This window comes from Xiphophorus hellerii, chromosome 13 (assembly GCF_003331165.1).
Source record: "Xiphophorus hellerii strain 12219 chromosome 13, Xiphophorus_hellerii-4.1, whole genome shotgun sequence".
Taxonomy (NCBI): Eukaryota; Metazoa; Chordata; class Actinopteri; order Cyprinodontiformes; family Poeciliidae; genus Xiphophorus; species Xiphophorus hellerii.
This window is the reverse complement of record NC_045684.1, coordinates 5,140,123-5,153,645: the sequence shown is the minus strand read 5'-3', so window position 1 is coordinate 5,153,645 and position 13,523 is coordinate 5,140,123. Positions and strand designations below refer to the sequence as shown.

At 37.9% G+C, this 13,523-nt stretch overlaps 1 protein-coding gene across 4 annotated transcripts in view; it reads right to left on the bottom strand.

Annotated features, from left to right (window-relative positions):
- Positions 1-13,523, bottom strand: part of LOC116730645 (collagen alpha-1(XIV) chain-like) — a 148,584-nt gene that overhangs the window by 107,176 nt on the left and 27,885 nt on the right. The gene's annotated exons all lie outside the window — the stretch shown is intronic.

Below are 13,523 nucleotides of genomic sequence, written 5' to 3'. Positions count from 1 at the left end.
ACCCTTGGTGGTCTTGGGGGGGGGGTTGTAACATAAGTGGGGGCTCGTCCGGGATCATTTTTGAAAATGGCACAGTTTAATTTGGAGGATTTTTTAGGTAATCTTTCCGTACAACAGTTGGATGTTTGTAGAAAAGATGATTTATTTGAAATTGCTTCATATTTTGGTATCAATGTTCCAAAGTCTTTGCTCAAACATGATCTAAAATCTCTTATCATTAGTAGCTTAGTTGAAAAAGGAGTTCTATCTGTGGAAATGGATAAAGAGGACACCACCTGTTCTGAATCTGCTGATCAGCCTGAGGTCTATGCTGAGGAGGGAGTGACGACACCACCTTTTGTTGCCAAACCAGAGGGGGAAAAACCACCAGCCTCTCTCCCACGGTTTGAGCCTTTCTCTGTTGAATCCTCAAATCCTAGTGTTGAGGCACGCCTAAAGGTACGTCTAGTTCGTCTAGAACTTGAAGCCAAAGAAAGGGAACGGAAGGATGAATTTGAGTTCCAGCTTAAATGCAGAAGACTTGAAGCTGAAACTGCCATTAAAATGCGTCAGTTGGAGCTACAGTCTCATAAACTGACTGCTGCTACTACAGATTCTGTCGAAGATGAAGACAATATCAGTATTCCCTCAAATAAACCTTCCTCTTCTCCAGCAGCTTTTACGTTTGACATCAGCAAAAATATTGCCCTGGTCCCACCATTTCGGGAGACGGAGGTGGAGGCATATTTTAATGCGTTTGAACGTATTGCTGTTGCCCTTCACTGGCCCACAGATGTCTGGTCCCTTTTGTTGCAGTGCAAACTGGTTGGTAAGGCACAGGAAGTATGTGCAGCACTCACCATTGAAGACAGTCTTGTGTATGACAAAGTTAAAGCTGCCATACTCAGAGCGTATGAGCTAGTGCCTGAAGCCTACAGGCAGCGGTTCAGGGCCTTAAGAAAATCCACTGCACAAACATTCGTTGAGTTTGCAAGAGAAAAAGGAATGTTATTTGACAGATGGTGCCAGGCAACTAAAACTTCTGATTTTACTTCATTACGTGAGTTGATGTTATTGGAGGAGTACAAAAACTGCCTTCCAGATCGTACAGTTTTGTACTTGAATGAGCAGAAAGCTTCCACTTTACAAGAGGCAGCTGTACTGGCTGAAGAATTTGCCCTTACTCACAAAAATATTTTTGTGGGTAAATTTGACCAACCTTCGCGTGACAAAACATGGAAAGATGTTGCCAGGTTCTGTAGAACATGTAGAGTTTGCCAAATAGTGGGTAAACCTAATCAGAGGGTACCACCCGTCCCGCTTAAGCCCATTCCTGCAGTTGGTGAGCCTTTTGAGCGTGTCCTGGTGGACTGTGTGGGTCCTCTGCCGAGAACAAAAGCTGGTAATCAATTTCTCTTGACTGTCATGTGTGCTGCCACTCGTTTCCCTGAAGCCATTCCACTAAGGAAAATCACAGCACCCACCATAACTAGAGCTCTTCTGAAGTTTTTTGCAACTTTTGGTTTGCCTAGAGTTATACAAACTGATCAAGGCAGCAATTTTCAGTCCAAAATCTTCAAGCAGACACTACAGTCTTTTGGCATTAAACATATTCCCTCCAGTCCCTACCATCCTCAGTCACAAGGCGCTCTAGAAAGATGGCATCAGACTGTCAAGGCCATGATGCGAAAATATTGTCATGAGACGAACAAAAACTGGGATGAAGGACTTCCTTTTCTGCTGTTTGCAGCCCGTGAAGCTAAACAGGAGTCACTTGGTTTTAGTCCTGCTGAACTGGTTTTTGGGCATGGTGTAAGAGGACCACTGAAGGTTCTGAAGGAACAGCTCCTGTCAGCTGACACCCAGCCACAATCTAATGTCCTTGAGTTTGTCACACAATGTCGGGAACGTTTATACCATGCTTGTTCAATAGCAAGAAAGTCTTTGTCGGCTGCCCAAGGGAAAATGAAATGGCTGTATGACAAAAAGACTGTACAGCGGTCATTCGTACCAGGTGATAAAGTGCTTATGCTGGTGCCCACATCAGGCCCATCTCTTTCAGCCCAATTTGCAGGCCCATATGTGGTGAAACGCAGAGTCAATGACACAGACTACGTTGTTCATACTCCTGATAGGAGGCGCCAAACCCGTCTGTGTCATATCAATATGTTGAAGCTGTTTCATTCCAGAGAAAATGACCACAAGGACACATGTGAGGACTCTCCAAAACCTACATCAATTTCTCTTGTGTCTAGAGATACTCCTCAGGATGGTTTGAAAAAGTGTGATGATGGCCCTTGTGGTAGGCTTTCAAACTCTGTTATTCTTGATTCTTTGGATGCATATCTGTCCTATCTTCCCAGTGCTGAGAAGGAGGATGTGACAGGACTGATCCAGCTGTACCCTGCGCTTTTTGGAGATGTGCCCTCTAGGACCTCGGTACTGGAGCATGACATTGACGTGGGCGATGCGTCCCCCATCAAACAACATCCATATCGTTGTCCCCCAGTCAAGAGGGAAATGATGAAGACAGAGGTTCAGTATTTAGTGGAAAATGGCTTGGCTATACAGAGTCGTAGCTCCTGGAGTTCACCGTGTCTTCTGACACCAAAGCCAGATGGGTCACAACGTTTCTGTACAGACTTTCGAAGAGTAAATGCAGTTACAGTTCCTGATTCACATCCATTGCCTCGCATGGAAGACTGCATAGACAGCATTGGGCCAGCCACCTATATAACCAAATTAGATCTGCTGAAGGGGTACTGGCAAGTTCCCCTGACTGCCAGAGCTTCTGATATTTCAGCTTTTGTCACACCAGACCACTTCCTACAATATACAGTGATGGCATTTGGAATGCGAAATGCCCCAGCTACCTTTCAGCGACTGATGAACACTGTATTAGGAAATATTAAGAACTGTAATGTCTACTTGGATGACATTGTAATTTATTCATCATCATGGACTGATCACATTGACACTCTGAAAACTGTGTTCGCTTGTCTAGCTCAAGCTTCCCTCACCTTGAATCTGGCAAAATGTGAGTTTGCCAAAGCAGTAGTGACCTACCTTGGAAAGGAAGTGGGCCATGGTCAGGTACGTCCGGTGAATGCAAAGGTGGAGGCTATTCTAAGCTACCCAGTACCCACCACAAGACGTGAGCTCCGACGATTCTTGGGTTTGGTTGGCTACTACAGATGTTTTTGCAGGAACTTCTCCATGGTGGTGGCTCCTCTGACAAAGTTGTGTAGTCCGAAGGAACAATTCATATGGACTACTGAATGTCAACATGCATTTGACTGTGCAAAGTCCTTTCTATGCAGCGCTCCTGTTTTGGCGGCTCCAGATTTCAACAAGACCTTCAAGCTGGAGGTAGATGCAAGCGCCACTGGAGCTGGAGCAGTGTTGCTCCAAGATGGCACAGATGACATCAGTCACCCAGTTTCCTACTACTCAGCTAAGTTCAAGCCTCATCAATTAAACTATTCTACAATTGAGAAGGAAACATTAGCCATGCTACTGGCTTTGCAGCATTTTGAAGTTTATGTGTTTTCAACCAGTCCTGTTATAGTCTATACAGACCATAACCCATTAGTCTTTCTAAACCGTATGTACAACCACAACCAGCGGTTAATGCGATGGGCTTTACTGGCGCAAGAATATAATTTGGACATCAGGCATAAGAAAGGGGCTGAAAATGTGATAGCAGATGTACTTTCCAGGATATAATGTTGCTTACCTCACTGTAGTACAAATGATGATGAAATATTCTTATTTCATGAAGGATTTTATGGGGGAGGGTGTTACGGTCACTGACCTCTAGGGGCTCTCTTTATGAGAGAGCTTCTTCTTTGTGTTTCAGCTCCTCCTGGCTGCCACAGGTGTAATGTGTTGGAGCTCGTCAGCCACCCCATAAAGAGCTCCAAACCTGAGATGTCAGATCCCTTTTCTTTTCCTGGGCCTTGATCTGGTGTGATCATGTCGGTGAACTGACTTTGTTTGAGACTGTGGATAATCTTGCTGTGAGCATTTGTGTGAAGCTTCAAGTGGTTATAATTTTGTTTTTCTTCACCGTGGAAGCTGGTAGGGGTTCTCTGCCATTTTGTTTAACTGTTTTTCTCCTGTTTCTTGGTTAGCCAGGGAGTTCAGGTTTTGTACTTTATTTTCAGTTTCTCTTCTAGAAAGTGTTTTTATTTTATAATTAAAAGGGGGATGTTTTGTTTGTTGTTTTGGCCTTGGAGACCCTGAAGCTTAAAGCTTCCCTGTGCATGTTTATTGTGACTTGGATTTTATGTTGAACTATCAATTAAACTATCTTTATTTTCGACTGAATCCAACTGCTCCAGATATTTTATTTTGTGTTACATCCAGTGCCAGTATTTACCCTTGGTGGTCTTGGGGGGGGGGTTGTAACAACCTATATGCAGCAAAAAAAAAAAAAGTAAAAACAACCAGAAACCTTGTTTAAAAGAAAAGAAAGTGAAAATATACGCATGGAGGAGCTGAAAATGTTATAGGCATGCATGCATTTCTGAAAAATGTATGGCTGTGAATGCAAAAAAAGCACAGTAAAGCATGTCAGACTCCTTTTCTGACTACTACAGGCAGATAAAAAGAGGAGATATAGGTATATCTTCTAAACTGCTGCTGGCTAAGAGATCCAGTATTATCAAAACAATCACATATAAATTTGATCACTTCTACTAACACCTTCTAAACTTTATGTGAATACCATTCATGAGGCAACAAACGTTCCACCGCCAAAGCCAGATCATCACTGAAGTGATGCCAAAAGTTATCTCATAACATCTTTCAGATAACAATCTGCTTTTGCAAAACAGCACTGTGTCATCAACTGTTTATGATGATGGGATTTGTTATTGCCCATTACCCTTGTGGACTTCATCCTGTAAAACATGATATAACAGAGGCATATATATAAAAATGAAGACCTGCTGTCTATCAGATAAAATCGCTTCCTCCAGTAGCTGAATCCACTTTACGATTAATGAAACAGAAACAACCTACATGTTTATTATATGTAACACAAAGAGTGTGTTTTCAATGTTTCGGTTCATTTTACATTTAGACTGAAGAAAATCACCTAGTTTTAGGATTAAAAGTTCTGTAAATTGTGTTGTGACTCATTTTACAGATAAATCTGTTGGAGCTCAAAAACATCAGTGACTGCTATAAATTTGAAGTAATATATTTGAATTGAAAATGCTTTTTGGTTTTTTAGTTTTTCTCTTATATTCCTTATTCTAGAATGGCGATGTGGATTAGGTGAATGAATTTATGTATGAGTCATTGCAACGACAGAAAACAGATTAAGTTCAGATCATCCAGTGAGTAATTTCACAATATTCATCAAAGTCCAACCAGAAGAAGATACCAGACAGATCAGCAGTCAGGTGTATGCACTGGCCTGAAGTGAAATGCGAGCAAAGACAGATTAGATGAGTTATAGTGCTCTAATGTAAGCTTGCACTCGACATCAATCACAAGATGAAGGACAGACAGCAAGAGATTTGGACACAAATCGTTTGAGGAGAAAAAAATACGTATCCAAGATCTTAGAATCTAAAAAAAGAGCTGCTAAATAAACCACAAATAGCCAAAATTAAAGTTCAGTCTGGTGATGAACAAAGATGATCATGTCAAATAGCTGATCAGAATTTAAAATTGGATTGTCTGACATAATATTGTCAAAATCCTGAAGAGATATTTTAAACCAATATATTGTGTTTAAATAGAATTTGTGATTTAAACATGTGTTGGGACCCATTGTAGGTCCTACACTGACCAAGTGTTAACACAAACAGAAATGTTTGTTTCTGATCTCAGAAACAAGAATTTAAATATTTGTTCATCCGCACACTGATTTGTTCCATACATCTAATAAACAATTGAATGTGTTTGAAGTCACCTGATGACACTGAACCTCAGAGAACCTCACATGATTTTTGTCAACTCCAACGGAAAGTCACCTATTGACACAATGAAGTCTCTGTATTGCCAATTACCACAGGTAATGTGAGGGTCAGAAGATTAACCAACTGACTAACTAGCCAACCTGATACAAAATACAAATGTAAGTATTAAAGGCTTAACACATAAAAACAGCAGAAAACTGGAACTAATGTGTTTACTGCTTTTAGGAATGTTTCCATCCTGGGGCTTTCCTTGAAGCCAGCATATGGTAACAGAGTGTGTAATCTGATTTAATACCTACAAGGGATCAATAAACAAACATTGTTGAAACTCTATAGGGGCTTTGGCAACATTTTAACAAAATCCTTTAGAGTGAAGACTGGAAGACGAGAAGAAAAACACCTTACCTAAGCAATTATGGAGCAAATTTTCCCCCACAAGTCATGACATCTGGGGTGATGACTACTTTAATGTCCTACAGCTCGCATATGTTGTGTTTCACTCTATTTTACAGTCCCTGTTTGCATATTGTTTCAAGTCTGATGAAAGCTGAACAAAGTTTTGTTTTTTACACTTAATGATGATGACTGAGACTTTGATTTTGCATAAAAAAGTTTTGTCACTAACATTCCTATTCAGAATGTTTAGAGTGATATTTTATAACTGTGATCCGCAAATAATGAAATATTTCATTACTTTACCGTAGGCTCCAGCATAGCTGCTGTGCAGTTAATTACAACTACCATCTGCCACCTTCAGCGATTGCAGCCTAAATTGTGATTCTCAGATAAATAGTAGCCGTAAAGCAATGAAGTATTGCAAGCCATACGTGTCCTGTGAGCATCTAGGTGACCTGCAGACATGAGCGTGAAGAAAATCTGTCACTAGGAGACAAACGGGCAGCCAAAGCTTCAGAATGACAGCCTCTCAAGCAGGCAGCCATTAAAGGTCTCATCAGTAGCAAGGCAGCAGACCAAGAACAGGCCTGCACAGCTGAAGCTGTGGTATTCAGCAAGTGTGGGCAAGGGGCAGACTGTCAGCTTTTGGCTTAGAAATTCTGAAAGGAAAAAAAAGGTGATGTTTTAAGAACAAAGGAGAGAACGCAGCTGAAGAAAACTACAAAATTATGCTAAAAATGAAGGCAAAACTGGAGAAAGAAAAGAGTAGATGATAAAATAACAAATAAATTAAAATGCATTCGGGTAGAAAGTGAGAAATTACATCATATTTTAAAAGAAACATATTCAACACCTGAAAATTTGATCTGGTATTTTAATTTGCTTTACTTTAAGGTGTTGATGAAATATTAATGTGATAATTAGATGTAAATTGGTTTAAATTTCACAACTTTCCATTTGCTTAAAGTTCTCAAAATCACTAAAATAAAATTTTTACCATGCTGAATATTTGTGCATCATTAAAATTTTAGTAATAAACATGGCAGATAAAAGGATAGCAGCTGAGACATTGAGCACAAACAGTGGCAGAGAATGTAGAAAATGTGATGGAAAGAATAAGAAATGAGCTTATAAAATTAATTCCTAGAGGGAATAATGGTGACATCCTGCTTTCATGGAGAGCTCAGGATGGGAAATGCAGAAGCTGCACGTGGGCAGCAGTCATGAAAAACAAAGCTTTCTATCAATGGTTGGCTCCTTAGTCCTCCATCTGTCCCCTTTAGCCTGAAGCCAGTTACATCAAACTGACTCACCATGACTCTCTCTCTCTCACACACAAACACACACACACAAGTGTGCACATTAAACCTGGACACATATGCATGTGGTTGCTTCAACAAAATGAATACATGTTCAGAGACTACAAATGGCTATTCAGGATCAAATTGTTAAGAGGATGAATTAAAGAAGACAAGGCAAGACAAAATGCACTCAGACGAGCCTAATCCACATTTGTTCTTTGAACTGGTGGCTGATTCATAATTTTTTGGCATTGCTGTCTTTGGTGGATTAGGATTTCCTTTTTTCAGTTTAGTTTTCATTTGTTCAGGTCTAGTTTTCCATTGTACTTCACCAAATCTGTTCCAAGAAGGAAAAGTTTTTCAGCTATAAGAAAAGAGATAGTTAGGAAGACATGTTTTGTTAAAAGGTTAGCAGCAGTTAATATTTTACTTACAGGTTACAACCATGTTAGAGTCTCATGTTTAATGGAAAAATATTAAAATGCAATAAGCTAAATTAATTTTTACACTGCATCATTTCTCTGTTAGGTAGTTTCTCTGACTAAGAATGCTTTAGGTGTTTGTTTTCAGTGTTTTGCACAAGAAACTCATTGGTGATACATTACCTGCTACCTCCCCTTATCAAGATAAGGAGAGGTAGCTGCTACTACCATGAGGTTTCTATGGTAATAACCTACCAATGCAAACACAATCACAGTTTAAAGGTTCATAAAGTCACATTTTCATTAATAGGTTTCCAGTTTGCCAAACACTGTAAACTCATTTTAATTAATGACCAGCGTCTCACTGTTCCTACTTAGTCTGAAAATATTACATAAAAGACTAAGACTTTCTAGCCTCCATGTCTTGTCAGAGTTTTGCATAAACAATGATGTTGAAAGTTAGACTTGGTTAACTTCAACCTTCAAAACACTGTTTACACAGCATCAACAGGATAGCCTTTTAAGACAGTGAATTTTTATGCCTTTTCAACAAAAGCTGCCCTAGATGATTTGTTTTTGCAGCCATATCAGTGGATACAAAAAACAATCTTCATATTGAGGACTATTTTAATTATTATAAAAAGTAATTTAGAAAGCACCAAACCAACAATTTCACAAAGTGTTGACTTTTAAAAAGCTTAAAGTGATTGAAAAACTGACTACCAAGTTACAACAAGTGAAGTGATAAGACTATTAAGCCCATTCCAGTTATAAATTAACATTTAATAACTATGAGCATTAAATAAAATAAACAGTTCAACCACACAATTAAAGCTGAACAAAACCGTAATTAGGTTCTGATAAACAATCTGTACAAAACTACAGAATATTTCAAAATTAAAAATAAAACAATTCCCTTTAATGGAAAAACCTATTTTTCAAAGTGTTAACCTTTCATTTTCACTTATATTTAAACTGAAGATAAGCAACAAACAATAACATGGGAATGTAAACAATAACTATTTTAAACACTCCATAAAGAGTTAAGATTACGTTTAAAAAATTATTAAATTAGTAAAACAAAAATTCTCATAAAAAAACGCACTTTTTTGGCACAAGACTGAGAATCCCCAACTCTCTGAATTTCAGCAAATTTAACACTAAGACACAACTATTGAAACATGTACTTTAGGCTAAAATAGCTTTCTATCACAAACAAAACAGCATTTTAACATATTGTATAACTCTAATCTCTGTTTACCCTAATCCTTAATCCTAACCCTACATATGCTTTTCTGGGTAAAAATAGACCTCGTTGCATTTCATCTGCACCACAGGGAACCCTCAGAGTCTTAGTGCAAATCCTAAATAGGTTTAAATAAGCTGTGAAAAATATTATAGGCCAGATACATTTGCATAAATGACTCCAGATTATACTTGCAAACATGATCACAGCAGGCACCATTGGTGCAATAAATGCCTCAAAAACATGAATACAGTTAAATTCTATGATTCTAAATACATTTTTCATAATTCTTATTTATTCATCAAATATTTATGTAGCGTTAAATTACACGGCTTACACTAGAGACATCTGTAAAGCCATGCATTCAGAATCACCTAAAAGCTATTTTATTATTATATTGAAAGAACATTTCCTTTAAGAAAAATCATCTCCGTTTTTAATGAGAATAGCGGTAGTTCTTTTACAGACAAAGAAAATCCAGATCAAAGCAGAAGTGACTGCAGCAGTAAAGCAAAACATCTAAATGTCTTTCCTCCTCCTTCTTATTCCCCTGACCGTTTTGGGCTTTTTGTCACACTGGCCATGAAGACTCCCATCGTCTGAGCTGAGGCAGAGGTCACCCAGCACAACACACCGTGACATCTTTGGCCACAACACTTCAAATATGCTCCTCCTAGTGAGAGTTCACACCTTTACTTCCCACTTCAGAAAGAGCTCCTGCTCTGGACTCAGAGAAGAACACTCACAAAGACACTTGCGCCCTGTACGCTGTAGAGGGAGTAGAGCCAAAAGGAAAGGAGAAAGCAGATAAATGCACCTGCGGTTTCAGATAGACTTAAAACATAATCATTTTTGTTCATTTGGGAACATGCAGTGCATCATGAAAATATTCACAACACTTTACTTTTTCCATATTTTCTTAAGTTATTCCAAAGTGCATCGAATTAATCTCTTCCCTCTGAAATACCCAATTATGACAATAAGGTAAAAAGAGTTTTTTTGCAAATGTATTAAAAATAGAAAAACAATGTTCAACCAATCAACCATGTAGCTGCCAAACCCACAAGCAGGCAGAAGCAAACAAAAACTTAAACCATGAGTCAACAACAATTATTTGAGCCTGAAGTGAATGTAAGCCTTTCATAATCCAAATTGTGGTTAATTATGACCCATCTGTGGTAATTATTTACTTTAGTTTTCATAGAAAGATGTTTTCTAACCTATAATTTGTTGGAGGACATAGTTACTCCTACTGCTTCTTTTGTTGTGGCTTTATCTTTATAAGGTGATCCAGCATTTCTGTATTTCCGCCTCTATTTTTCCAGAGGCACAACTGACCGAGCTCTTACTGCTTATAACTGTTTAATTTTGTCTCTCACCTGCATATAAAACATCTGGAGCATACAAATAGACTTCAAACAAAGCAATAAAGCACATTGAGCTTAAATTCTCATCTCTAATCTTCCTTCCATTTTATATTTGGGAAAAGTGGCTTTGTTGGGAAAACAACTGGTCCAGTATGCTTCAAAAGTGACAGAGAAAAAAGAAACGGAAAAAGAACTGCCACAGATTTGTAATCTTGTAGAACCCAAGCAGTCGTAATGAGACAGAAAAAGAACATTTATGGTAAGTCCAAACTGTAATTATGTGAGCCTTTTGGATCAGGCTCCACTGGACTCGCTGCACTTCTGCTCTCTCCGTTTTCTGTTTGCCATCATGCTGCTTTGGCTTGGCGTAACAAGAACAAACACAGTTACCATCCTAAACATAGGAAAGATGTTCACAAAACATTTATCCTATTAGCCAGGTTTGGCACCTGTTATGTTATATTTGCATAATAAAATGTTAAACATCAATGAAACAATGAACACAACCAACTGTCATCTGTTATTTTTTGTCGCTTCAAAGAGTCCTGAGTGAAGTCTTGCATTTGTTCTTGCATTTTATTCAACATGTAATGTACAGAAGAACAAAGGATGATCAATAGAACCACAAAAACAAAACTTCACTGGGCTGACTTGTCTTTCCCCCCCAAAATGATAAAATACACAGAATTATGTTTTTTTGTTTTTTTTTTACGCCAATAAGGATAAATATATACAAAATGTTACAAAGAACATAAGATAGTCGTTGTTAATTTTATTGCCGAGTGCTTTTACACGGACGTGCCGTCCGGTTAAACTGTAAATAAAGTTAAAAAAAAAAAACATCAATACTTAGTATTGCAGAATTCAATCAACACAAACTTAAACATAGATGTATTAGCTAGGCTTGACTAACCAGTTATAAGGCAGTTTATTCTTAGAACACTTCGTCATATAATAAACATCGGCATTCAACTATCACAGTGAAGCAAACACAGCTAGCATTGGGCTAATTAGCGCTAGCAAATTCAGCAAGCTCACGCTTAGAACAGATAACAAAAAACTCATCTCCCCACAGCTTACAGCATTAATAACTCACCACGTTGGGCAACACTCATGAACAGCAGTAGAATATGCTTTTATTGTAGCTTCAGCTTGTTAGCTTCAGCTAACGGCAATCTCGGTGCATTACTGGCCTGCCGTAAGTTTCTTCTCTTGTTTCACCTCCCCTCCACTACCAATGCAAAACAACTACAGAGCCCCCTAGCGGAATGGGAGGAGTGAATCCAACACAAAGCAATGACAATCTACAATACTTTAACAATAGAAATGAAAACTCACAAAGGTTTTAGTACTTTGGTAATTGTTTGAATTTGGAGAATTAACCAGAATATAAATACGCAATTATATATTTGGTTCTCCAGTGGACACCTCAATACGAAATGAGAAGGACTTAACTAACCTTATCACAAGTCATATCTCGTTCAACTCAAACATTGGTTTGTTCACATTCTATGTCACTAAATGCATATTTGTCTAAAACCTCAGACAGGATTAAATAACTCTGCACATCAGTCAACTATAGTGTGTAATTTAAAGCAAGAGCAGACCAAAGTTCTGATGGGCTTGTTAAGTTTCCACCATCTGGCTAAGAAAAGCATTTCTTTCATTCTGGAGTATAGCTTTACCAAGAAGGAATCCAAATTGCAGCAACATGAAAGCAGCTAAATGTTGACATTGATAAGGATGCAACAGTAACCAGATTTAGATGTAGACAAACAAACTGGAATCATCTCGTCCTGACGCTTTTTGAAGCAGAAGCTGTAATTTAGGTTTGAAACTGTGGTCAAACGTTTCCCAAAAGTTTCAATCTGCACATTCAACAACACCACTCCTCCGTTGCAAAACACACACAAAACACACACAACGCGTTTCCAAATGCTGCAAAGGAACACCTGTTTTAGCTCAACACTATAATGTGAGGCAACTATTCCGCTGGATAGTTTTGTACACAACATTTTTATTGAATATGAGTGAAAATATAATTATGTACAAAGTTAGAAACATAAATTAGATTTACACAAATGACAAAAATAAAAATCATAGCAACAAACAAAAAGACAAAAAAATGATCACCTATATCTAATCAAATCAAGAGACAAAACCTCTGCAACTGCATTGTTATAATAGGTGATATCTATTTGGAAGACTGTCTCAAATATAAATATGAATATAGCAATGTTTACAGTAATTGCTTTAGCTGACACATTCGTTTTAGCTGATAAGGCTGCATAAAAATCCTTTAAAAAGTATTTTATTGCAGTAGCATAATGTCACACAATTATTATTTAGAACAATTTAACCTTCAGTGTGAGTACATCTATTTAGTTGGTTCAAAGTAAAACTAGCAGTGAGCTAAAGACTCAAGTCTTACCATAATAAACCACAAAAAAGGTTCAAATCAGTTACATTTATAAGATTCTATTCTAGAGGGGTTTGAGTGCCTTTATAAATATTATATAAATGAAGTCAGATCCTTTTCTATTTAAATAATGCTACTGCAATAAGTGACAAAAGTATTTTAAAGTATTTTTACACACCTTTACCGGGGGTACAGATAAATGTCGAGAGACCAAAAAATGAAATAATTTTGAAAAACTTCAGTAAATAGTTCAAGACACTTCTACTGCAGTTAGAAAACAAACATGTCTTATCTCATTTTCCCGTTTTCTTGTTACTGCTCCCTGTGGTGCCTGGCTGTTCGCCTTTGCAGGTACTTCTCACAATCTCTCCCAAAACCATAAATGTCTTGTTTATTCTCTACACTTAATTTGGTTTCTAATAGCTTCCATTTTTGCGTTATTTCATTGGGTTAAATATTC